The 22,791-nt window shown below is 41.9% G+C and overlaps 1 long non-coding RNA gene across 1 annotated transcript in view; it reads left to right on the forward strand.

Annotated features, from left to right (window-relative positions):
• LOC140476420 (uncharacterized) overlaps nucleotides 1-22,791 on the forward strand; it is a 37,846-nt gene that overhangs the window by 9,409 nt on the left and 5,646 nt on the right. The window contains exon 4 of the long non-coding RNA XR_011960465.1: nucleotides 687-868. This is a non-coding gene — a long non-coding RNA (uncharacterized lncRNA). The remainder of the gene's footprint in view (nucleotides 1-686; nucleotides 869-22,791) is intronic.

A 22,791-nucleotide genomic window follows, 5' to 3' on the forward strand; every position in this document is an offset into this window, starting at 1 on the left:
TCCAGCAGAACATTATGTGACTCAGAGGCAGCCTGCTCAGCCCAGAACAGTAGGAAGATAAGCTGAATGTTCCTTAACTTAACGAGAAGTGATTATTTCTTTGATAATTTATCTCTTTGGGCCTGGCAGACCTCAGATGCACTTTGCTGTTGGGGCAGACTGACAGAAACTTGAAGGCTCTTCCTGCTCATCATGTAACGTTAGCTTCAGTCAGATATGAATGGTCATCAGAACCTGAAGGACAGAGAAAGCCCCTAGCTTTGGCGAGCGTCTATGTCGTCTGCTTGGGTTGAATACATTATAATTGAACTTGATTAGCTCCCAGTAACTCCAGGACAGCAAAGTTACCAGTGAACATTTAACTCCTTCTGCAGGTTAAAATCACTGTCATAACTGTTTACCTCACGTATCAGACAACAGCAAGCATGAGAAATTATCAATGAGTTATACCTTGTGTATAGAACACACAGTACAGAATTGCTAATATTTAACAACTTTGCATTTAAATTAAGATATGTACTTAGCCAAAGGAGATGTATTTTCTTATTCATTCTAACAATAACATTTAATTTGTTTTAACCTTTTTATTAAATCTCCTCAGATCTTTCTCTGCTTCAGTAATAATTGCCCCAGCGTGTCTCTGTAGACATTATTTGCTGTCACTGGCATCTTTCTGTTGGATTTAGATATTTATATACTATGGCAGAGGAACCTCGATTATCTGGGAATCAATTATCCAAATATTGGATTATCCAGCAAGATTGCAAGGTCCCAATGCTTGGCTAAACCACGTTGTCCGGCATTCGCTTATCCAGAATTCAATTAACCGAATGAAATACTCCCCATCTGTATCTTCCAGATAATCGAGGTACATTTTTGCTTTAATAATGGGTGAATATAAAACTAAAGAACTTTACATGAATTTATTACTTCTTTACTCTTGAAATCTATGGTACTGATGTATGTCATCATTTTTCAATATAAATTAAATAACAGCACATTAAGAATCATAGTGCAGTCCTTTTACACTTCTCATACCTAAACTGCTACTACTTTAATGGGATTCTTTGCAGGTGGTGGCAGCCATTTTGTATTTCTGTTAAGCAGTTGAATTTGGATTAAAGATGGCAAAGTTCTACTACTGTGTCCTCGTGTGAGCTTGCAGGCTTCACCTGAGTTGCAGGATGATCGCCCATCTTTCATCTTTCCTTTTGTGTTGCTGTATCTGTATCCCACATGCCTTTTAATCCTTCCCTGGTTCCATTCAAGCCATTATGTAACCATTGCTGGTGCCAGTTTACCCTCTGAGGCCCTAGTTTTGCAAATTGCCATATCCTGACCATACTCTCTTCATTTTGAGATCAGAGCAATTGTGGCTTCTGAAAACCTCCCCGCCCAGAGCACATGATCCTCTCCTATCCTCTGAGATCCTACGCTTTTACCTTGAATTGTCCTGTTTTTACTGTAGTCATTCTGTCAGTGACCTAGACCAATTAACCCAGATTTGAGCTTCCCGCTCTCCCCAGGAATCCACGGGCTAACCCTAATCTGCCTCTAACCATGAATTCCTGAATCTCCAGGATGATTGTGGCACACCCTCTGACCTGACTTGGCAGGGCAACACCTACTGAGAACAGCCCAGTCCAGCCCCTGGACTGATGCACCCACAGCATCCTGACTGACCAATGCATAATCCCCTGATTAGTTGCAGATGTCCTGGGGGGGATGTACTGAGGCCCATACTGAGGTCAAAATCTACCCAAATTTCCCTAATACAAAATGCCTAACTGGCCAGGGCCAACCATTTAGAATTGGACTAATCCCTTGACTGTGTGGAGATATCGCCAGATTGGTTGTAATTCCCCCACCCCCAACCCCACAAAGGGAATGGCTATTTATTTTTAGCCTGTACAGTGTGTTTGCCACAGAAATTCCAGGCATATGTTGCAGGTGAGAGAGATTGATCTAGCACAGGGCATAAGGTGAACAGCTAAATGTTCAACACTGTGTGTGTTCATTCCACATTCGAAGTCCAACACTCACTAGATTGATGAAGAACCCTCTGTAGAGGTTCAGGGCACAACCTAGAAAAGTATAATAGGCCCTTTGCAAATGCAAATACATGGCCCAGCATCTGCTTGAGGCCTGTTTGCAAAGTTCAATGCAAGCGGCCACATCTGCTGAAGAAAGGTAGAAGTAAAATGATTAATATAACTTAGATATAGTGTTTATCATTAAGTTTAAATATAAATATATCATCAGTCTGTTCAATTGGATTTAAAAGCTTTTTGAAGCCTGACCTTTTTTTTTGGGCTGGTTTCCGGGTGGTCAGCATGTTCAGGAGGCTGGATTCCTTCTCCCATGATCGTACCTTCGGCAGGCAATTTAAATCCAGCAGGTAGGCGGAGCTGGGCAGGTCTGCAGCTCCTATTAGAAGCTCAACAGCTAGCACACTGAGAGAGGGAGTCAGAAGCGAAGCAGCAAAGAGAGGGTGAAGCCTCCCTCAGAAGGGGAGGCAATAAATACATTTTGGATCTTCACCTTTAGAAGAATCACAAATTTATTACATTGTAGAAGGAGGCTATATTGCCCATCAGTTTTTTTGCAGAGGCTTTCAAAATGATCATGTGGTTCAGTGCCATTCTCCTGGCTTTACTCCATCCCCTTGCACATTATTTCTCATCAAATTATCATCTAAAGTCCCCTTGAATGCCTTAATTGAACCTGTCTCCATGGTGTACAAAAAAATTGGTCTCACATCACATTTGTAAATTGTTTTCAATTAGTGACGTCTTAGTCTAAATCCTTTAATAATTAGGAGTAATTTCTCCCTATCTACTCTGTTCAGACCTCTCGTGATTTTGAAAGCTTCCGTCAGATCTTCTCTTCGCAATCTTCTCTCCAATAGCCCCAACCTCCCAATCTCTCCTTCCAATTGAAGTTTCTCACCCTGGAACCTTTCTCGTAAACCTCTCCTGCATACTCTCCATGCTTTCACATCCTTCCTATTGCTTGGGGCCAGACTGTAAACAATACTCCAGCTGAGGTTTAACTAACGTGTTATGTAAGTTCAGCATAATCTCCTTGCACTCTATGCCCTTTATCATTAAAGTTCAAATACTGTATGCTTTATTAACTGGAGTCTCCACCTGTCCGGCAACCTCCAATAATCAATACTCATGTACAATTAGGTCTCTCTGCTCTTGCACCCCCTTGACAATTACATCCTTTATTAATATTGTCTCTTGCATGTTACTCCTATCAAAATGTGTCATCTAAGAGGAGCATCATAATGTTTTATCCTCAGTTCAGTTTGGAGTAATTTTCCAGGTTTTTCTTTTACACACAGTTTACAATCTCTCCAAGGTCATCTAACAGTTGTCTCTGTTTAATGCTGAAGAGCTCAAGACACTTCAATGTTTTTCTCTTACCTCAGATCTCTGGTGTAGCGATGCCCTTTCAGCTTGTTAAGCATTAAATGAGCTTCTTCTTGCCACACTCCTAAAGTTTCATTCGTAAAGCAGAAAGAATGTTATTGAGAGTTAGTTTTGGAATAGTGAAAGGAAGGGGCAAGCGTGTCAATTAAAGCTGAAACCGACAAGGTCAGAATATGGAACAACAAGGAAGGTGAGACAATTACATGGAAAGAGCAGACGTTGTCCTGACAGACAGTGCTCAAAATGGCACAAACACATTCATATTGGTCTCCAGGCTATTTGTTATCACTGTTGTCTAAGCCTTCAGTTATGTTGCTATGATACATCATGTCTACATTTGAAAATGCTTCAGTGAAGATTAGTTCAAATGTATGAACTTCTTATTGCATATGATTGTATATTCAGAGTCAGAATATCAGTAAAATTACTTGCACTTAATACACTATTGGCCTTTAGCTTATTACAAGTATAATTGAGTTCATGGTTGCCATTATTTGCTTGGATGTAATTACTTTTATTTTTGGAAATTAAGGTCAAATAGTGTATCTATATAATTATTCACAACTAATGATTAGATGCCCAAAAGGAGTTTTAAAGAATTTCTGTAGAGTGCAGATCGCCTGAGATTTTAATCGGTAAATTATTAAAAAGATGTGATGCGAAAAATTCCAAATATTCCATTTCATTTTAATGCTTTCACTTTGCCATTGCCCATGCAATGGAGGTTTAGCCATAATTTTCAATGAAGAAACTTTTAACATACGTTTTAATAAAATTGCATTCCTTTTCAGAATCAATGAAAACATATTTGTTTGTTAATCCAGAGGAAACAATCCACAGACCAATATGTTTTAAAATGATGACAAAGGAAGTTTGCCTTGAGCCTCCAGTGGTTCCCTTTGCAATGAAAAGCTGTGTTGGACATAACTTAAAGTGGCATTTGAAACAGTTTGCTACTAATAACTCATGAATATACCATGCAGCAAGATGAGTGGCAGAGGAGATATTTGCACGAGTACAGTCACCTTTATAGATTACTATACGGTTTCATTGCAGATTTTTGAACCTTCCCTAAATAGCTCAGCAGATTTATCCAGAAATTAGCTGAAGCTTACACTTCAAAACATTCCAAGTTTAATCCCTATGAGGTATTTAGGACTCTTTGCCATGGCGAGTTTAAATGCAGGTAGGGTATTTCATTAATTGGGATGATACTGGATGGGAACCTGACCACCTTCCCATTTCTGTTCTGACTAGGTCTGTGGCACTAAGGTCCAATAATGTCTAACTACCCCACTGCCAATCAAATTCCTTCATTGGGCGATTACTGCCCAATTGAGGGTTTCTTCCCGCTGGTATGAGGCCAATAAAAGGAGGGCTTGTTGTTACATTGGGAGTATTATCAGGAGGCACATGTAGGTGGTTTGTAGTTTCCTGTTGGGTATTCCTTCATTCAAAGGCAAGGAGGCCACCCAACATTTCGATTGAGAGAATGCTGACATCTGCCCCTTCCCTCAGCTACTGATTCCTTACACCACCCTCCGATGTGACCCTCACACTACGAAACACTCTGTTATTTTCTGGCCTGAGTCGTTAAGCCTCCAGTTGGGTGTTGTACCAACAGTAACTACTACCTCCTTGGTGGCACTGCTGAGTAAAACAGCCAGCATTTGATTGGCTGTCAGCTCTCAGCAAATGTCTTCTCCTTTCCTCAGGGCCCACCAGTGATCACTCTACCACCCTATTGACTTGTAATACAATGGGCTTTCCCAGGAGGAGTCAGCATGGCTTGCACTCTGGCTAGAGGGACAACAACCAAGACGTCTGTCTCCTCATCTTCAGTGCACTATTAAAATGATAGCTGCCCATGCACACGGAGATGCAGCAGTGAAGTGTAGAAGTGTCCTGCAAGTGCATCAGAGATGTGTCATGAGGTTTTTTTTAAAGGCTGACACAAATTGAATGGCAGTCTCCTTGGACATGTGTGTGTGGGTGGCCAGTGCCCATGGAGAGTGCCCCAGGAGGTTGGTGCCCAGTTCTGGTTCCCAACATGGCAATTGATTGGAGCAAGTAATGAGCTGAATGCACCAGGTGTGCACTCTGGGTTCTTTGTTGAGTATTCTCCATGTTTGCTTTGTGGGGGAGTTTGGGAAGATGGGAGGCTGAATATTAATTGGATTGTTAACAAACAATAATCACTGTCAACTGGCATCCCATTGCTACACAGCAGCAATTTTGCCATGCTGCCTGTATAAATGTTAAAGATGGTGTGTATTGTTCCTGTGTCCAGGTGGACAGTCTGTGGCAGACTTGTCACCGGATCCTGTCACACATTTCGCCTTAGCCAATATCACACAGTCCCAGATAAAGATTCTGCCCATACTGTCTCACATCTAGAACTTCACCCACAAAGCACAGTCAGTGCTCATGTTGTGTTGGCTTCTGATCGATAAAGGAAGACTCTGAAAAATAAAATGACAAAATGTAAGGAAGGAAATATTCAAAGGAAAATTGCTATAGTGCTCAGTGGAAGGGGAAAACTTTATTAAGAACATCAAAGACAAAGGAAGCAGAAAGTGTGGAAAATGCTGCTGCACCTGTAGAGATCATGCAAAGGAAAGCACTTCCACTGTCAACCTTGTAAGAAAATTTAGTATGAATATATATAGAAAGCTTGGCCCTACCATCCTTTGTTGCTTCATTGATGACCTTCCTCCATTGTAAGGTCAGAAGTGGGGATGTTTGCTGATGATTGCACAATGTCCAGCATTGTTTGTGACTCTTCAGATGCTGAAGAATTCTATGTCCACGTAGAGCAAGATCTGGACAATGTTCACTCTTGTGTTGATTAACAGCAAAGTAGCATCTGCATCACACACACATGCCAATGACAATCTGTAATAAAACAGAATTGAACCGTAGTCCCTTGATGCTCAATGATACTACCATTAATAAATCTTGCGTTATCAACAACCTGGGGGTTCCAATTGATCAGAATCTGTACTAGACCAACCATACTTTGGCTTCAAGATGTGAGAATTCTACAACAAGTAAGTCAATTCCTGGCTCCCACTATCTGCAAGACATAAACCAGGTCTATGGTGCCTGAATGAGTATAACTCCAGTAATGCCTATAAAGCTCAGCACTGTGCAGTAGATAGCAGCCTGCTTGGTTTGCATCCCACCCCACCAGTTTAAACACCCTCACCCTCTGCCACTGATGCACAATGGCAGCAGTGTGTACCTTATATAAGATGTAGTGAAGCAACTGACCAAGATTCTGTAGACAGCACCTTCCAAATCCTTAACCTGTAACACCTAGAAAAATATGGGCAGCAGATATGTGGTAATACCACATGCAAATTCCCCTCCAAGACACACATTATCCTGATTTGAAACTGCAGTGTTACGCCTTCACTGTCACTGGTGCAAATTCCAGGAATTTCTTTCCATGTAGCATGGGAGTGTACCTGCACCACATGAACTTCGGAGGCTCAAAAATGTATCTAACATTTTGTTTCTCAATTGGTCCACTATTCCTGGCAATGCACTTAACTGCCAAAATCCTAAACTGTCAAAGTCCTTTCATAATCCTGTCTGTGCTATCTGTCTTATCTGCTTTGAGTTTCTGGTCACCTCCCCTAATATCTCCCATTATTAGCTCGCTGACAAATTTTGTTTTTTTACATTCCCATGAAATGCCTTTGTATGTTCAAAAATGCTACAGAAATATAAGTTGTTGATATAAAATATAGCATGTTGTAGCTTAAAGGAACAATGTGTAGTGTAAGAAACAAATTCAGTAATTATGTATATTTTAATTATAAACAGTAGACATCTAATTGAAATTTTGCAAAGGTTTTAAAATTATTCTATCCTAATTAAAATGATTAGATTACATAAAGAAACTTTACACCACAGCCATGCGGACAGTGGGAAATATTATTTAAACCTTAATAGAATTAAGTGAAACTTACAGGTTTATTACAGACCAGTGATTTGACAGGTTCTCTGTAGGGAATCCTATATTAACAGGCACACTGGTAATTAAATCATTTGTTACTTTGTAATGTTCTAATGTTTCACATATACTCTGTCAGAGCTTTCTGTGTAGATCAGAGCTAATCAAAGGTAATCAATTTTCAGCATTTTGAAATCTGTGAATGATTATACATTCATCAGATCATTTAGTGGAGTGCACAAAAAGTGAAACGTATTTCATCTTCCAAAATGACACAGAATTATCGCTACAGATTTCAATAGTTATAATTAATTTCACTGTCTCGCTGTGAATTTTGAGCACTTCTCTTGTGAGTTATCAACAATGATTTAATGCACGTATTTACAAAGCAAACACATCAGTGAACTACATAAATGAAAGCAGATGTGCAACAACAGACAGTTATCAGAGTTCTCATTTATGTTATAATTGTGTTTTAATTTACCTGCAGTTAATTGTTTGGTGCAAATATAAAGCTCTACCACTGAAATGCTGATACAGCTGGAGTCAAGAGTAGAACATGAGAAATAATCCTTCGACGAATAGGTTTGACATTTTTGCAGTTGTTAAATAACAACGAACAACCAAATGTGAAAATATACTTGAAACTCCCATATAAAATTAAGAACTTAAGAATTCAATGTAATTAAATAGACAGACTGCAGCGTGATTAATTGTTCCAATAAAAATTATTTTCCTGATCAATAATATTTTCCATTTTTAATAATACTCAACATTAGTCTAGTGCATTTACAGAAAAAAACTATAGCTTCTGAAGATTTTTTCAAAATTTCATGACTTCATGGCAATTCCATCTATTAGAGAGAAATGTGTGTGAAGCCTCCCCATTAAAGGTGTTATAACCTCAAGTAGATAATTGGGTAGATATTGAAAAGGAACAATTTGCAGACTGTGGGAAAGCACAGGGGAGTGGGCTAATTGGATAACAGCTCCCAAGAACTTGTACAGCCACAATGGGTCAAATGGCCAGTTCTCCCTACAGAAATATTGCATAGCTCGTTAAGATTACAAATTGTTGAAGGAATACTGTGTCCTAATTTTATGCACAATGTTCAGAATGTAAAAGTTAAGGTGTAATTGGTGAGCTTCACCATATAAAAGCTTCAAAGACAATTGTTGAGTTAATTATAGACTCAATGTTGTAGGAAGGATAAAATGAAGAACTACATTTTAATGTTAGTGTTTTGGGTCCAGTGACCCTTTAGAACTGATAGCATCTAGAAAACAGTAGTGGGGGGTGGAGGCATGAAGGAGTGAGTGGCTAGATGGAGAGGAGCCCAGACAGAGAGAAAGAGAAGAAAAAACTTAGAGGGATTGTTGATAGTAAGCCAGGGAAGATAAGCTGGCTAGGGGATAATGGAGACTGAGTGGATGGAAATGGGCGAGGGGTGCTGAAAGTGACGCGTGTCATGGCAGAACCTGGGTGTTTACTTCTTTCACTCTTCTCCATCCTCTGTTATCAGCATAAATACTACTTGTGAAGTAACAGTGAGCGTCTCACAAGATATGATGTATAATCCTATGCACTCGGTGCAGACCAGACATATCTACATAGCCTCCCAGTCATTATTCTACTATTCATTTTCACTGAAGTTACAACATGGTAACAGTGGTGATACCAGTTAGTGATTTTTGAAGATTTAACTGAAAAGTGTAGAGGCCTCACCTCTTTCAACTGCAGCAAAAGTCTCGGTGTGAAAGTGAAATAGTTGTCAAGTGCTCACATGATTGAGGTGTTTTAAGTGCTTTGCATCACTGTCAGAGTATTCCATCTAGTCCCTTTGTTCTGGAAATTCACATCTCTCTCCAGTCAGCAGTCATAATCTTAGGAGTGATGATTACCAACAATCTGTCCTGGACCATTCACGTTGATGCGACGGGGAAGAGGGCACAACAACACCTCTTCTTCCTCAGGTGGCTCAGGAAATTCAGCATGCCCAGAAGGACTGTCACCAATTTTTACAGATAGAAAGTATTCTATCTAGATGCATCATGGCTTGGTACAGCCACTGCTATGACCGGGACTGAAATTAACTACAGAAAGTTGTGAACACAGCCCGGACCATCAGGCAAACCAACCTTCCATTCATTGCTATGATGTGGAGGTGCTGGAGTTGGACTGGGGTGGACTAGGTCAAAGATCAAATGACACCAGGTTAGTCAGGCAGAAGATACAAAACCTTAAACCCAGGTACTAACAGGTTCAAGAACAACTTCTTCCCCATTGGACTTCTGAATGGACCTCTCAAATTTTAAATCTAATGTTCATCCTGCTTTTTGTGCACCTTCTTTGCAGCTGTAACTTTGTATTTCCCACTCTGTTCTATTACCATAATGCACTTTGTATTGTGTGACCTGCCTGTATTGCATGCAAAACAAGACTGTTCATTGTACTTAGGTACATGAAACAATAATAAATCAAATCAAATCAAGTTGTGGTGAGTTTGCTGAAATTTGGATGAGTGAGATTCTCTATACTGTGAAGGTTTATGAAACAGCTGCTACCAGACAGACTGCTCCTGGGATGGACTTGGGGACATGGGATTGGGAAGGGTAGTGTGGTGGGGGCAGTACTGGATCCACTGCTTCTGCAGTCTCTTTTCTCTGGAGATTGTTGAGTAGGGTGACTAAACAGTAGTGGCTGAGCATGGGAAGTAGAGATCATCCAAAACAGCTCCCCACAGGTAGTTGAAGATTAGAGAAAGCATTTTATCCATACTCTTCAGGCCTGGGGCACTTTTTCACACCAAAAATACAGCCTGGCTGGTTATGCCTTGCAAATAACCTAGAAAGGCAGCAACAGCACACCCAAGACAATCAAATTAGCAAGCTGTGGCCAGTCAAGAAGCCGCAAAGCAGCCAAGACACACAGATTATATGCAGAAAGATTAGGAAAGCCTGAACATTTGTTCCCATCACAAAAATTCCTACTGGTCCTGCAAGCACACACGGGATGACACAACATTTCCAGCACTCAATTGAGAGGCAGCAGATCTGCTGTCTGCGCTGTCACTCTGTTCAGACAGCATGTAGAACTGTTTTCTGGACCTGGGTATTTCTGAACCAGAATAACAAATCATAAAGATTGAAATCACCATAGGTAATGAAGCCCTCCATTACAGAACACTTAACTTCTGTCAGAAAGTGATTTTAAAATCTCCCACAAAAAGTGGCCAATAGAGATATAAATATTTCCAAAATTAACCTCATGACCCCCTGACCTAGATAAATATGTCCTATATGTGAGAGAAGCTTAGTGTTCAGGGATGTGTTGGTTAGGAGTATTAGTCAGGATAAATGTGGAGTAATGGGGGTAGGGTGGGTTGCTCTTCACAGGGTCAGTGTGGACTTGTTGGGCTGTGGGTCTGTTTCCATACTGTCGGGATTCAATTTTAGAAAAAGTGACATTCCAAATATATGTTATTTCTTCTGAATGCTCCTTTTGTTTTAAAATTACAAAAATATTGCAGTTTTTTTATTAGTTAATTTTGAAAATCCTCAGAAGCTCCTTTAAATGAGATCAAAAAGCCCATACAAAAAGAATCATCCATTTTGTTTCAGCAAAATTGGGTAGTTTATTCATGTACTTCCATCCAATTCCATGTTGTCTTTCTTTACAAAGGAAATCATCTTCAAATACCCAATTTGTCCCGACAGGATACTTTTCACAAATATTCAGCATGAAGTTTTGCAGGAAAATGTCACGGCGTAATGTCATCTGTATTATCAAACCAGCAAGTATAAGAAGAGGAGCAGCTGACTGGCTTTCCATCAGGGATCCTGCATAATATGACACTCATTATCCACTACAAATAGCTCTGCAGCATTGATTAATACTTGCACCTATATGATTCGTCTTTTTCCACGACACCAGACGTGCTGCAATGTTGGTGGAAAAGACTTTTAGTTTTACAAAACTGATAAATTCATGGCTGTAAGAATAACACCACTAGAAATGGTTTCAGGAAACTTAAGGATGAAAAAATATTTCCACAGCCTGTCATGTGTCTCAGCAATATTAGCAGCCAGTTGCATTTTGAATACTCCAAATATTTTTGTCCCAAATACTGCTCAGGGAAACAGTCATTCATATCTGAACAAACAGTCCTAATATTGAATTTAAAATAACTTCACACAGGTTAAAAATTATGCTTGAATTTTCTCTCTGAATCAAAATTGCCTTGTGCAAGTCATTTAACATTTAATATGGCTGGACAATGTTTTCTCCCAATTCCTTCTGCTCCACGTTATAGTGTTTGGAGCTTCTTTTATATCTGAGAGCATTTGTAGTTTTCTTCACTGAACCACACCAGTACACATTTAATATCTGAGGTAATTATTGACTATAGAGTGTGCCTCTCCAACAGGTTCTGGAAGGTCCTGGTGGTTGGGGTGATGTAGAGGACTGGCAGAGGAGGCCACAACACCAGACCCTGGCAACCTGTTCCAAAGTTGCCACCTGCGTCGGTGTGGCAACAGTGGTGCAAGAAGGTCAATAACTTTCCCCATTCTGCCAGGGTAAGTGTCACACAGTCACGTCACACTCACTCTATCTCTATTAAGGCATCCATCTTTCAGTAAGGCTCACACTACGCCACTCTCATGATTGCCTGCACCATCTTCCCTCACTTGCTATTGTTTCACCTCAACGTCCCGCACTAATACTGCATGACTTGCACGCTGCCGACACACTACCTCGGAACACCTCACCGTGTTTTCCCCAACTGCACTGGCAGTAAGAGCCATGTCAATCACTTCTAACTTACCCATTCCTTCCCTTTCTCTCAGTACGGGAGAAGAGTGAAGAAAGGACCTGGAACTCCTCGACTCCTCAACGCCTACGAGGAGAGAATCCTGGCCCTTGTGGGAGAAGGCAAGGACCTCTCTTGTGGAGATCAGAGCCATCAATGCTTCAACAACAACATGTGGGCTGCAGCAGTTCAAGAAAGCAGCTACCCACCACCTTCTCAAGGGCAACCAGGGATTGTCAGTAAATGCTGGTCAGCCAGTGCTGTCCACACCCCATGGGTGAATTTAAAAAAACTGAGTAAGAAGTACTTTTCATTTCACTGTAACTCTCACCATAACCCACTATCAGTCATTCATTACACACCTCCTCTAAGTGCTTGCTGTGATACCTTCCTTCCCTTGTGTCTTGCAGGTGCCATGAGGCGTTCCCTGCCTCTGCAGAGAAATAGCCAGCTCCAGCAGAAACTACCTTCTCAAATTTTGAGGGCAGTTCTGCCAAGGCCCGCAGAGGAAGTATCTGGAAGTTTGCCTCCTGCAGTGCCCCCACCAGCTCAGATACTGACATGTTGGCAGCAACATGAGCCTTAGAAAGGGTGGGAGCACAAGGTGGTGAACAGCTCACTGTGACAGCTCCACAACAGGTTGAGGACCCAGATGCTGCCTGAATTGCTGTGCTTTTCCAGCACCACTCTAATCCAGAATCTGGTTTCCAGCATCTGCAGTCATTCTTTTTACCGAGGATGAAATGTCCAGCTCACTGGCACTTGGAATGCTGCCAGTGAGTTGGTACCTGCTTATCCCCAGGCAGGAGAGCACCCTGTGGTGTCACTAATTAGGGACCTGGTCCATGCACACATGAACAGGAGCCGCAGGCAGGAATGTGAGAGGCAATTGCTGTCAGTGGCCAGAAGCTGCAAGTCTGCAGCTACATATCCGATCTTTTCCCTGGGCTGGGCGAGTCCAAAACTAGAGGCCACATGTTTAAGGTGAGTGGGGAAAGATTGAACAAACACCTAAGGGGCAGCGTTTTCATACTGAGGGTGGTGCGTGGATGGAATAGGTTGCTAGAGGAAGTGGTGGAGACTGGTACAATTCCAACATTTAAAAGGCACCTGCATGGATATGTGAATAGAAAAGGTTTAGAGGAAGTTGGGCCAAATGCTGGCAATTGGAACTAGATTTATCGAAGATATCTGATAGGCTTGGACGAGTTGGACCAAAGAATCTGTTTCCATGCTGTACCTCTCTATGACTCTATGGCATGTTTTCTGTCTCCATGGACAGGATGACAGTTGCCATGGAGAGCCAGGTTCAGTACCCTCAACTTCTGCTGGATACACGCACACAACTGCACTCTATCTTGCCAGGCACTAGTCCTCAGGACCGAAGGCAATGTGACAGGAGAGGATGGGGAATCTGGTGCACACTCCAGGTGCCCCTTCCTCACACGGGGATAGGACGGTGCCATGGGTGGGGGAGAGTAACCCAGTTAGAGGAGGAACCACACATAGGCCCCTTCAGAATTCTCCACAGAATGCTCCAGGGGTGACCCAGCTATGGGATGGACCCAATAGATTGACCGTGGCCATAACGTTCCTATTGTTTCATAACGGGTTAGCAAATGCCAGATGTCCACAGACAAGTGGTACATGTGGCTTGTGCCCACTGATCATGCCACGAGCTGCTGAGCAGCATGAATAGTCCTGGGGGTGAGTGGGAGGCACTTGGTACGAGTACTGTAGATGGGTCAGTTTTTGTCCAGTGTGTGCAGGAGGGCTTCCTGACACAGTATGTAGTCGGGCCAACAAGGGGCGAAGCCACATTAGATTTGGTACTGGGTAATGAGCCCGGCCAGGTCTTAGACTTGGAAGTAGGTGAGCACTTTGGTGATAGAGATCACAATTCTGTTATGTTTACTTTAGTGATAGAAAGGGATAGTTGTATACCACTGGGCAAGAGTTACAGCTGGGGGAAAGGCAATTACAATGCAATTAGGCAAGATTTAGGAAGCATAGAATGCAGAAGGAAACTGCAGGGGATAGGCACATTAGAAATGTGGAGCTTATTCAAGGAAAAGCTACTGTGTGTCCTAGATATGTATGTACCTGTCAGGCAGGGAGGAAGCTGTAGAGCGCGGGAGCCGTGGTTTACAAAGGAAGTGGAATCTCTGGTCAAGAGGAAGAAGAAGGCTTATGTTAGGATGAGATGTGAAGGCTCAGTTAGGGTGCTTGAGGGTTACAAGGTAGCCAGGAAAGACCTAAAGAGAAAGCTCAGAAGAGCCAGGAGGAGTCATGAGAAGTTGTTGGCGGATAGGATCAGGGTAATTCCTAAGGCTTTCTATAGGTATTTAAGGGATAAAAGAATGACGAGAGTAAGATTGGGGCCAATCAAGGATAGTAGTGGGAAGTTGTGTGTGGAGTCAGAGGAGATAGGGGAAGCACTTAATGAATATTTTTCAACAGTATTCACTCTAGAAAACGACAATGTTGTCGAGGGGAATACTGATATATAGGCTACTAGACTAGGTGGGATTGAGGTTCACAAGGAAGAGGTATTAGAAATCCTGCAGAGTGTGAAAGTAGATAAGTCGCCTGGGTTGGATGGGATTTATCCTCCGATCCTCTGGGAAGCCAGGGAGGAGATTGCCGAGCCTTTGGCATTGATCTTTAAATCGTCATTGTCTACAGGAATAGTGCCAGAAGACTGAAGGATAGCAAATGTGGTTCCCCTGTTCAAGAAGGGGAGTAGAGACAACCCAGTAATTATAGACCAGTGAGCCTTACTTCAGTTGTTGGTAAAGTGTTGGAAAAGGTTTTAAGAGATAGGATTTATAATCATCTAGAAAAGAATAATTTGATTAGGGATAGTCAGCATGGTTTTGTGAAGGGTAGGTCATGTCTCACAAACCTTATTGAGTTCTTTGAGAAGGTGACCAAACAGGCAGAAGAGAGTAAACTGGTTGATGTGGTGTATATGGATTTCAGCAAGGCATTCGGTAAGGTTCCCCACAGTAAGCTATTGTACAGAATGTGGAGAAATGGGACTGTGGGAGATATAGCAGTTTGGATTAGTAATTGGCTTGCTGAAAGAAGACAGAGGGTGGTGGTTGATGGGAAATGTTCATCCTGGAGTCCAGTTACTAGTGGTGTACTGCAAGGGTCGGTGTTGGGTTCACTGCTGTTCATCATTTTTATGAACAACTGGGATGAGGGCGTAGAAGGGTGGGTTAGTAAATTTGCAGACGACACTAAGGTTGGTGGAGTTGTGGATAGTAACAAAGGATGTTGTAGGTTACAGAGAGACATAGATAAGCTGCACAGCTGGGCTGAGAGGTGGCAAATGGAGTTTAATGCGGACAAGTGTGAGGTGATTCACTTTGGTCAGAGAAACCGGAATGCAAAGTACTGGGCTAATGGTAAGATTCTTGGTAGTGTAGATGAGCAGAGAGATCTCAGTGTCCAGGTACACAGATCCTTGAAAGTTGCCACCCAGGTTGACAGGGTTGTTAAGAAGGCATACAGTGTTTTAGCTTTTATCAATAGAGGGATCGAGTTCCAGAACCATGAGGTTATGCTGCAGCTGTACAAACCTCTAGTGTGGCCACACTTGGAGTATTGTGTACAGTTTTGGACACCGCATTAGAAGAAGGATGTGGAAGCTTTGGAAAGGGTTCAGAGGAGATTTACTAGCTTGTTGCCTGGCATGGAGCGAAGGTCTTACTAGGAAAGGCTGAGGGCCTTGAGGCTGTTTTCGTCAGAGAGAAGAAGGTTGAGAGGTGACTTAATAGAGACATATAAGATAATCAGAGGGTTAGATAGGGTGGATAGGAAGAGCCTTTTTCCAAGTATGGTTGACGACGAGCACGAGGGAGAATAGCTTTAAATTGAGGGGGTGATAGGTATAAGACAGATGTCAGAGGTAGTTTCTTTACTCAGAGAGTAGTAAGGGTATGGAATGCTTTTCCTGCAATGGTAGTAGATTCGCCAACATTAAGTACATTTAAGTCGTCATTGGACAAGCATATAGATGTACATGGAATAGTGTAGGTTAGATGGGCTTCAGATTGGTATGACAGGTCGGCGCAACATCGAGGGCTGAAGGGTCTGTACTGCGCTGTAATGTTCTATGTTCTATGCTCTGACATCTGGGTCAAGAATTCCCACTGTCGAGCTTATTTGATACCTTTAATAAGATTGGAAGCTGATAGTGATGAGGTGAGTTGCAGCATTAATAAGGCTAAGGCATTTTACAAGTTGTAAATTCCTTTAGTTGATAACACACTGCTGGCTGGAAGGAGACAGAGGGTAGTAGTTGATGGTATAGGTTCATCTTGGAGCGCAGTTACTAGCGGTGTTCCACAAGGATCTGTTTTGGGACCATTGCTGTTTGTCATTTTTATAAATGACCTGGAGGAGGGGCTTGAAGGTTGGGTGAGCAAGTTTGCGGATGACACGAAAGTCGGTGGAGTTGTGGACAGCGAAGAAGGATGTGGCAGGTTACAGCGGGATATGGATAAGTTGCAGAGCTGGGCAGTAAGGTGGCAAATGGAATTCAATGTAGCTAAGTGTGAAGTCATTCACTTTGGTAGGAGTAACAAGAAGATGGATTACTGGGCTGATGGTAGACTACTTGGTAGTCTGGATGAGCAGTGGGATCTTGGTGTCCATGTACACAGATCTTTGAAAGTTGCCACCCAGGTAAATAGTGCTGTGAAGAAGGCATATGGTGTACTGGGCTTTATTGGTAGAGGAATTGAGTTCCAGAGTCCTGAGGTCATGTTGCAGTTGTATAAGACTCTGGTGCGGCCTCATCTGGAGTATTGTGTGCAGTTTTGGTCGCCATATTATAGGAAGGATGTGGAGGCATTGGAACGAGTGCAGAGGAGGTTTGCCAGGATGTTGCCTGGCAAGGTAGGAAGATCGTATGAGGAAAGGCTGAGGCACTTGGGGCTGTTCTCATTGGAGAAAAGAAGGTTTAGGGGAGATTTGATAGAGGTGTACAAGATGATTAAGGGTTTAGATAGGGTTGACAGTGAGAACCTTTTTCCGCATATGGAGTCAGCTGTTACTAGGGGACACAGCTTTAAATTAAGGTGTGGTAGGTATAGGACAGATGTTAGGGGTAGATTCTTTACTCAGCGGGTTGTGAGTTCATGGAATGCCCTGCCAGTAGCAGTGGTGGACTCTCCCTCTTTATGGTCATTTAAGCGGGCATTGGACAAGCATATGGAGGTTATTGGGCTAGTGTAGGTTAGGTAGGCTTCGGTCGGCGCAACATCGAGGGCCGAAGGGCCTGTACTGCGCTGCATTTTTTCTGTGTTCTATGTTCTATGTTCTATGCTGCTGACTAAGAGTCCCACCAGGCTGTTAGCAAATGTACAAAGGTGCAGTGAGTTGCTCCAGTGTTGTGATTCTGCCACAATTCCAGCCATTGCCTACGTCGTCAGACCCAGAGAAGATTCCATCCTTTGTCTGAACATTTAGTGTGTCAAACCTACTCTTTCCCTTCAGATACTCCCTTTCAGATTTGTACAGATGATGTATGCTGAATTTTATTCAATAAGTTGTAGGGTTAGTTAAGATACCAACTTGACTTGTATTTGGACTGTTCAGTTCACTACGGTGTCTTATTCCAAGGTGATAGTGAATTGGCAGGACACATCATAGTGAAACAAATATATCATACTGACCCTTGCAAGACAAACTTTTGATCTAGGAGATGCAGGTTCAGCCTTAGAAGATGCAAGGTGCACAAAGACTTTAGCATTAATGCTTTGGTGTGGAGGATGATGGACAGACACTTGAGGGAGGAAATCAATAACAGACATATGGAGCACTTTTTTAGGCTTTGTATTTTTGTGCATTCATAAACACAGTGAACTAACAATATCTGTTTACCATGGCTCTTTAACTCTAACTGTCAAGCAGTTTATTGGTCAATGCAACAACTAACTTGCTTACAGTACCTGGAGAGTTGACAAGACAAGGTTAGAAACAAACCATTCAGGGACACTCTAGGAAGTAAGTACTACAACTGGCATTACAAAAGCAATCAGAAATTGACATCAACAGGACAGCTGCACTGCTTCAAATACTTCAGTGGATATTGTCATTTGAAAGCACAAACTGGAGTGGACTCTTTTGGGATTTTTTTTTAAACTTTGCATCTCCATCAACATATTAAGACATGGAGATGATTAAGATAATAGCTTGTTGGGAACCTCAGAGTGAAACTCAAGTAGCTTAGACTAATAGGTCTGATTTTGTTCTAAAGTAGGAACATATTAGAGCTATTCCAATATTACTATCATTGAAACATTTTTTTCTTCTTGTTGTTGAAGTTATTGCAAAATGAGCAAATTTGAGAATGTATTAGTGTTTCTCTCCATTCATGAAATTATACAATTTGAAAGGCTACAATTTTTCAACAGACTTGATAGGGAGTAACTTACAGTTCCTAGTTGCAATTACAATGAAATATATATCTCAAATTATAAATCTATATTTGCTAGTGGCACATATTAGAAGGGATAGAGTTAAGGATGTTACAAAAATATAAATGCAACCAATAAGCATCAATGCAATTATTTGCTCTTAGTGCATATTAATAAATCAATGAAAAATATTTAGTAACAATATCGAGCAGAAGTCTAAATTTAATCTATCTATCTACAGTACTTTCTTGATTCATTTCCAAGAGATTTAAATTCCTTTCAATAACAAATAAAACGGGCACTGAATAGAATCCATGCCTCAGCCATATTGTGTTAATGCAATGCTTTTATAATGATACATCTCTTCCTTGAGGGCTTCCATCTCACTGAGGAGACCTCAGGTCAATTCACATCCACCAATCTGCTCTGAAATGCCTGCTCACATTTTGACACCATAACAAATTCTACAGCAGCAGCAGAGACAATCCACAACATTTTTAGGGGGAGAAAACAATATTCTAAATAAAAGAGTTCTGTAAAGAAGTGAGTTCACCCTATTTCTCCATGTTAATAGATTCTTTAAACACTTCCAAGGTCTGGATCTGCATCTTCACCACAAATTAATGAGCTGTTTCTTGGATCAGTTAGCCAATGTTGTCCCACTATTTAAGAAGTGTAGCAGGGATAATCCTGGAAATTACAGGTCTGTGAGTCTCACTTTGGTGATTTTATTGGAAATTATTGGAAAAGCTCCTCAGAGAGAAGATCTATATGGATTTAGAAGCAAATGGATACATTAGTGACAGACGGCATTGTTTTGTGTGGGGGAGGTCGTGCCTTACTAACTTGATCGAGTTTTTTGAGGAGGTGACGCAGATGATTGAGGGAAAAATGATTGATCTTGGCTACATGGATTTCAGTAAAATCTTTGACAAGGTCCCTCATGGCAAACTGGTACAAAAGGTGAAGTAACATGGCTTCAGGGGTAAGCTGGCAAGACGGATACAGAATTGACTTAGTCATAGGAGATCAAGTGCAACAGCGGAAGAAGGGTCTTTGGAATGGAGGGCTGTGACTAGTGGTGTTCCACAGGAATCAGTGCTGGGACCTCTGCTGTTCGTGATCGACATAAATGATTTGGAAGAAAATGTGGCTGGTGTAATTAGTAAGCATGTGGATGACACAAAGATTGGTGGAGTTGTGGATAGTGAGAAGGATTGTCAGAGGATACAACAGAATATAGATCAATTGGAGTCATAGGCAGAAAAATGGCAGATGGAGTATATTTCCAACAAATGTGAGATGATGCATTTTGGTTGGTCAACTACAGTGGAAATTATACAGTGGATGGCAGAACGCTTAGGAGGATTAATATGGAAAGGGATCTGGGTGTGCAGGTCCACAGGTCACTAAAGGTGACAGCGCAGGTAGATAATGTAATAAAAAAGGCCTATGCCTTCTTGCTTCCATTGGACGGGGCATTAAGTATAAGGATAGAGAAGTTATGCTGCAGCTTTCCCGAACTTCAGTTAGGCCACACTTGGAATATTGTGTACAGTTCTGGTCATCACACCACCAGAAGAATGTGGATGCTTTGGAGAGAGTACAGAAAAGGTTTACCAGGATGTTGCCGGGTATAGGGAATTTTAGCTATGAAGCAAGGTTGGATAGACTGGGTTTGTTTTCGCTGCTATGCAAGAGGGTGAGGGATGATCCAATAGAAGTTTATAAGGTTGTGAATGGCAATGATAGAGTGGAAAATATGTGGCTTTTTCCCCAAGGTTGAAGAGTCAATTACATGGCGACACAGGTTCAAGGTGCAAGGGGGCAAAGTTTAAAAGAGATGTGTGAGGCAAGTTTTTCACACAAAGGGTGGGGAGTGTTTGGAATGCATTGCCAGAGAAGATGGTGGAAGAAGACACAATAGCAGCATTCATGAAGCACCTGGATGAATACATAAATGGGAAGGGAATAGAGGGATATGAATCCTGTAAGTGAAGGCAGTTTTAGCATGGAAGGGCAAAATGTGGTGGCACAGGCTTGGAGGGCCATCGGGCCTGTTCCTGTGCTGTGCTGTGCTGACCTTTGATCAGCTCATATTGGTGTAGCAGGTTTATCCATCAATTCGTTTTTGAGATTTATTGTATACAAACAGATGAAAAAATAAGAGGCAGAAAGTTCTGTTTGGAAAGACGGTGAAAGTGGAGACAGGAAGTGTGAGGGCAATGAGTCAGTGCGTGGTAATGTCACTGGGCCAAGTAATCCAGTTTCCCAGACTAACATTTCAGGCATATGTTTTAAAATCCCAACATGGCAAATGGTGGTATGTGAATTCAACAAAATCCGGAATTAAAAACTAGTCTAATGGTGGTAATGTAACTATTGTTGATCGGTTCACTCCTGTCCTTTAGGAAGGAATTGCGACAAGTTGATCTGATCTGGTCTGCATTTGACACTTGATCCACAGCAACATGGCTGACTCTTAACTGCTCTCGGAAACAATCTACAAGCCATTCAGTTTTATCAAGCTGCTACAATGTTTAAGCAAAAGAATGAAATGGGTCAGATCACCTGTCATCGAGCACCAACAACAACAATGGAGAACACAGCCCTGTCAATCCTATAAAGTCCACCTTAACAATAGCTGTGCCAAAATTGAGACAGCAGTCCAATGACTGGTCAAACAAAATGCAGGCATAGTCACACTTGCAGAATCATACATTATCCACAATTTTCCAGACATCACTACCACTGCTGTAGGTTATATCTTGTCCTACCAGCAGGACAGCCCCAGCAGAGAAGCTGATACCACAGTATATAGTCAGGAAGGAGTTAATAAAAAGTGCACACCATTCATTTGGGTCCCACAAGATCTCTCAGTATCAGGTCAAACATGGGCAAATAAGCCTTTTGCTGATTACCATTTACTGCCCACCACCCCAACTTGCCCAAACCCTCTTGATGAATAAGTGCACCTCCATATGGAAGACCCCTTGAAGGATGCACTGACAGTGCTAAGAGCACAGAACTAAACTTGTGTTTATTCAAGGGATGTCGCAGGATACTCTAGCAATATTGCCCATCTGTAATTACTTTGGAGAAGGTGGGGGTGAATGGCTTTTGTGAATTAGCCATAGAAGTAATGCAACTACAATACCAGGTCAGACGCTAGCAGTGAGTAACTCACCTCCTGTCTTTCCTGAGTTTGTCCACCTTCTACCAGGCATGGAGCTAGAGTGTGATGAATAAATCTCCACCTGGCTGGATAAGTGCAGCTCCAACCAACATCCAAAAAAGCTTGATAGCCATCTTGCTTGACACCCCATCTACTGCCTTCACCCTACAGTCCCTTAATTAAAGCTCCTCTGACAGTACCTTTGAAACCGTGCCCTCGTTTAAAAGGTTAATAAGGGTAGCAGATACATGGAAGCACCACCACTACCTTCAAGTTCCCCTCCAAGCTACTCACCATCCTGACTTGGAAATATATCACTGTTCTTTCACTGTCACTGGGTCAGAATCCTGGAATTCCCTCCCTAATGGCATTGTGGGTCAACCCACAGCAAATGGACTGCAGCAGTTCAAGAAGGCAGCTCACCACCACCGTCTCAAGGGTAACGAGGGTCAGGCAATAAATGTTGGCCTATAAGTAATGCCCACATCCCACAAATGAATATAAAAAAGCCCTGAAAACTCCCTTCCAAGCCCCTCACTATCCTGATTTAGAAAAATATCACTTGTCCATTGTCATGAGGTCACACTCCTGGAACTCCCTCTCAAAACGTACTGTGGGTGTCGCTACTACACCAAATGGACTTTAGCATTTGAAGAAAGCAGCTAACCATCATCTTCTCAAGGGCAAATCTGGGTAAGCAAAAAACACTGGCCACTTAGTGATGACCACGTCCCATGAATGAATAAAGAATGCAAAGGCCTGTCCAATTTCTCCTTGAAATCCAAGGTTTCTTGTTCTCTTGCCTGTGAAAAAAATCTGCTCTAGTAAACTCTTTGAAAATTTGTTCCTTCTGCATCTCCCCTTTGTGAGCAGATTGACTAAAGAATTCAAAAAGCAACGGGAGTAGCAAGAGGGAGAAATTAATTAAAAGAAGCAGGAACAAACAGATATGAAGAAATAAATGAGTCTATGCCTT

The sequence above is a fragment of the Chiloscyllium punctatum genome, chromosome 4 (assembly GCF_047496795.1).
Source record: "Chiloscyllium punctatum isolate Juve2018m chromosome 4, sChiPun1.3, whole genome shotgun sequence".
In the NCBI taxonomy this organism is placed as follows: Eukaryota; Metazoa; Chordata; class Chondrichthyes; order Orectolobiformes; family Hemiscylliidae; genus Chiloscyllium; species Chiloscyllium punctatum.